Below are 5,592 nucleotides of genomic sequence, written 5' to 3'. Positions count from 1 at the left end.
TTAATTGTGGAACAATCAATTTATGTTCAAACTACTCAATTAAAAACCAGTTTTAAGATAACTCAATTTATTGTATTTAGAATGTATAAAAGAAAGTTATTTTTAAGTGGTATATATATAATTACAAAAAGGAGATAAAACGATTGTTTATACTTTTAACATTTAATACTTGAAGTTAAACTGGCAAAACCATTATATAATCATTGAGCAAATGTTTAAATTAGTTCCTGAAAGATCATGCGATTTTTATTTTGGTCTTCGAAAGATTTTTTTAATTAAATTCATCCTTAAAAGATTTTAATTTGGCTACGTTAGTCCTTCAGTCACTTCTTTTATTGCAGCATTAATAGAAACTGACGTGGCACGTTAAGTTACATGTCAGAAGACACATGTGAAGCCTAGTTGGCCACTAATATGATAACTTTGTAAATTACTAAAATTTGATCAAATTAATCCCCAAATAATAAAACCTAATCCCAAACTAACGCATATATATCCCCTTCCTTTTAAATGAAATTGCAGTGGTTCTTATAGTCAAAGTTTGTGGATTAGAGTTGTTTACTCAACGAGAAAGTACGGAGAGTCAATGAATTTAGTGTACAATGTGTACAATAGGAATAAAATTAAAATTAACATCAAATGATAAATAAATAATTAATTTTTAATAGTTACCAATTTGAAATCTCAAATAAAAAAGGATTTGCAACAGTTACGTAAACCCCAAAAATAGTCTCCCTTTCCCCTATCTGATGTAACTGCCTTCTCGCACAGTCTCTTCCTCTCTTACTGGTGCCGTGCCGCCACAGACACCAGCCACCATCGCCCATAGCTCCGGCTGACGCCGACGTGCGCACCACAAACGCCCAACAGCACCGTCGCGCAGTTTGTGTCGTTCCCGCAGTCCCACATCGCGCTAGTCGTGCATCCCTCTCCTGCGCCGGCGGTTTCTCCCTCCAAACGTCTCTCTCACACTCCTTCTTGCTTTGCGACCCGTGCCATCTCAGTCTCCACCTCCTACGACGAGATGACATGCCTCCGCGCCCGATCCAGCTTCCACATGCGCCACACTCTCCGCTGGTACGACCTCGTCGCCCTCGGCGTCGGCGGCATGGTTGGCGCCAGCGTTTTCGTCACCACCGGAGGTGCTGCTCACCTCTACGCTGGTTCTGTTGTTGTCCTCTCCTACGCAATTGCAGGCCTTTGCGCTGTTCTCTCCCCCATCCTGCACTTGACAACGGGAATTAAGTACACAAGTGAAAGCCTTTTTTTAATGCAGATATTCATTACACTAGGTCGGCGGATGGTTATTTTTATGTCTAATGCGGATGGTTATTTACCTAAGTATAAATAAAATAATCTGAATGTTCAATGCAGTAAATATGCAGATGGTTGTTTTAATGAGTATTTAGATGATCAGTTTTTATATGTAACCGGATGGTTATTTTAATTGGGGGAGTCACGACACTGTTGGGGCTACTAGGGGTAGGTGACGGCGTTGCTAGAAGGGTGGTCACAGCACTGTTGGGGCTGCTGAGGGGCTTAGGCGCTGCTAGGGTTTGGTAGTGGGTAGGAAATGGTTTACATTTGAAATTGGGAGGTAAAGGTTTTTTGTTACTAGAGTTTAGGGGGTGTTTTTATTTTTTAATCCACCGTGAGTCAATAAACCAGCCCATTGTACATATTGTCAAGATTCTTCATTGTCTCCCTAACGGAGTTCTTACTCAACTCTACTGAATCCTAATGATTTCGAAAGAATTGTTGAGAAGATGCTACAGGTAGTTAGCCTCACCAAAAGACATATGCTGAAACATATTAATTTTTCTTAAGGATTGTAGATTTTCTCTAGAGCAAATAAGGAAGATGATTGTTGGATACTCTCAACCACTCGCTTTAAACATTGACATTATAAAACTTAGCTTTAATTACTTCCAAATAGAGATAAAAGGGACCATTCTTCACGTATGGTATGTAGTCAACAGAAAACCAAAGCATAAGATAATTTCACAAATAAAACGCAAAAACCTTAAATCAACACCAGAACAAAAATTCAGCAGAAACAATGAACTTTATTGACGCAATACAAATAAATTGCTTTAAAATCCAAAAAACAAAGCCATGGATCAACCTTGCATTACCGAAAAAAATTAGTCAACATGAATAAAATCCTAGCCCCAAAATTTCAGTTCCATTCACACACAATAAGGAGAAATCCATTTTTAATGGAGTACAATCAAAACAAGAAGCAAGCTTTAAAAAAAAATAACTACTTTCAATAACACCAAAAAGATGTTGTCATTCTCATCGTCAATGTGTGCGAAGTCGGACCTAATCCTCGCCGGCGAACGCGCAACCTCGGCTGAATGCAACAATCGACGATGAACAAAGGTTCTTCATCTTTTCTTCTGCAAAGTCAAAATGCAGAGACTAATTTTTGTGAGAGTAAAGTGAGGTGAGACCTTGAGATTGAGAGTGAAAGTGTCATACTGTCATTTGGCTAATTGAACCAAGGAATGTATACGCACTACAAAAAAATATGTTTTAGTGACAAACTTTTAGTGGCAATAATATAATGGCCACTAATTCTTTAATTTAAGTTATATTTTGGCATTAATTATATATTTGCCATTATTACTATATGTTATAATGGTAATTATCTTTATTGCCACTAATAAATACAAAAAAAGTTTTGTTTGTATAAATTTTTTATTGGCTATAGAGTTATGGCCAGTATTATTATCATTAAAATATTTTTTAATAAAACATTTTTAGTGGCCATAAAATTATGGTCAGTATTATTCTTATTAAAATTATATTGAAATGACAATTATTATTATTACTATCACTACCTTTTTAATAAAATATTTTTAGTGGCCATAAAATTATGGCTAGTTTTATTTTTATTAAAATAATTTTTTATCTAAACTAAAGAAATAAGGGATTCAGAGAAACCGAAGAAAGAGGTCTCAGAGAAGAGAGAGCCTAAGCTCACCACCGAAGCTCGCTGTAGTCGTCTTTGCCGCCCTCGCCACCGTAGTTCAGATCAAGCAAAGGCTCATACCTATCGCTTTCTATCTTTCTCTCTTTGTTTTCGATTTAGGACTCACGAACTTGCTCTTTGACTCAGATCCTTCTTGTAGCTCCGATCTACTCCTTCAGGTATCGCCGAGTCGACTCGTTCGCAGCTTCGATCTACTGTGCTCTCTCTTACAACTCCTTCATTTCATTCTCTTACAAGTTAGATCTTCGCGTTTGCATTACTCATTTTTTCACTATTTTAGATCTTGCGGCTCCAGTTCTTAAGCTTCGAATTTAGTTTCCTGCTACTAGTGCTAATTCTTGTTCGTGCAATTAAAGCTATGTGTCATCAATTGAACTGTTGTTTGGTTTATTTTTGTTTTTAATTTAAGATGTGAGATGATAAAGGAATATGCAATTTGGATGATGCCTGATTAATGTGCTTTTGGATGTGTGTTTTTAGCTTACGAGCTTGGTTTGAGTGTTTTAGGTTAGAAATCTGGCAGATTTTTCTTGGTTTTGATGTGTTAATTCAACACTGTCATTTCTTTGATGTATTGTTACTTTTTCTGTGTTGTCGAGTGTTTGGTTAAGTTATTGTTCTTGATTCTTTATTTTTAAGTATGAATATTGTTAGTTTGGAACTTATACTGTGTGGATGTAGTGCTTAGTTTATGTAGTCTAATTATTTTTGAAGAGGTTGAAGGTACTGAGGTGAGCCACCAGAAGGGATAAGCACCGATTTCTATTTATGGTGCTACCCTTCTCTAAGATCCATGCTTTTGTTTTTTGGGTCAGGATCTCAAGGGAGATATTCTTTCTGTTGTTTAGCTCAATTTTGATAACTTTGAAAGACCAAAACCCAGCTATCTAATATGCTATGTGTGATGCTAAAGGAGGTGAATAGTTGGGTTGTTAAAAAATTAACAAGCTGTCTGTCTAGGGTGCATTTTGGAGCTAGTAGGTAAGGGGATTTATTTTTATTTTTTAAAATGTAACATTTAATTTTTACTACGAGTGCTTTGCACAAATAATCAATTTATAAGGAGAATGTCCACAATCTTCTTCAGTGAGATATTGATGCATCTTACCTCAAGGCAATAAAAAGATAAATGTCTTATGGGAACTTGTCTTTGATTATTCAGCTTTCTTTTAGTATGAATTATATCACTTTAATATTCTGAATGCAGCATTTTAATGTTTGGATTAAGCTATGAGTGGCCTACCCAATTGACATCGCTAATTGAATCATTACCTCAACTAAATATTTGATTTAACTCTGTCAAATCACCAATTCAAACATATTATCTTTACTATTTTGTTATAATTATGCAGCCTGGTCCAAGAGATTCTCTTCTCCAGTGTTATATTGAACGTAATCGTAGTAATCAAACATATTATCTGTACCTTAGTTTAAATCAAGGTGAGCGCTTCTGAACATTTATTCTATATAGTAATCCATTCATTCCATATCAATTAGTCATGTTGACTTTTCTAGTATATTCAAAAAATTAATGTATGAAAAAATTTAAAGTGACTTATCAATCTCGAATGGAGTAGTTATATAGTATCTATTGTCTATATGATGTGCAATGCCTCTTTAGTGTTCAGATCCAGCCTGCCTGGCCCAAAACTCATTTTTATTAAGTTTGGATTCATAATTTTCTACCAGTGTAATTTTCGAGTTGGGTTCAGGTTGACCTCCCTGAAGTTATATATTTATATTTAAAGTATATCTTTTAGTAAAATTTATGATAAATTATTTACTTTTATACTTCAACTTTAATAACTTACTAATTAATTTTTCTTTAGATTTTTGCAAATATTGTTGATCCTAAATTGTACACTATTAACTTTTTGTAAGCTATTCTCATTTCTGCATTGTTTTTAGAATATTTTCTAGGAAGCCAACATTCTTTCTATGCATTGTTGCTTAGTGTTCGTTCAGAACATACTTGTTTGTAAAATGCTGATTTCTTTATCCTTATTTAATTATTTTCTTTCCTATAAAGTTGGAATATTTGTGCTGAGTCTTAAACCCATTTTTTTTATTTAATCATGTCTTAACTTGCTTGATTTAATTATCTACAGATTGAAGAGTAAAAGAAAAAGAAAGAAATGAGAAAAAATTCACAGCTTAATTAAAAAAAAAAAAACCAGAAATTGTACCTACAATTTATGCCAAAGTTGAGTAGTAACAATTTAGATTTTTGCCAATTTTAAGGTCAATGATAATTAACTAACTTTTTTATTTACCTATGTTAGAGATTGATTACCTTATTTCCTAGTCTTTGATGTTTGATGTTTATATATTTTTAATTTATTCAATTTAATTAGGATATAAAATATCTATAGATGGATCATGGACAATTCTAGAAATTGAAGATGGATGCAGTGTGATAGAATTAGTGAAGAGTATCTAGAGGGATTAGAAAAGTTTTTAGACCATGTCTTTCATCATAGTAATGGAGAATCAATTGTTTGTCCTTGTAAGAAATAACACTATTTAGTGGATCAGACAATAGCTTATGATCACCTTGTGGTTAATGGTACTATGCCATTATATGACACTTGATT

This window comes from Arachis stenosperma, chromosome 10 (genome assembly GCF_014773155.1).
Source record: "Arachis stenosperma cultivar V10309 chromosome 10, arast.V10309.gnm1.PFL2, whole genome shotgun sequence".
In the NCBI taxonomy this organism is placed as follows: Eukaryota; Viridiplantae; Streptophyta; class Magnoliopsida; order Fabales; family Fabaceae; genus Arachis; species Arachis stenosperma.
Note: the sequence above shows the minus strand (reverse complement) of the source record.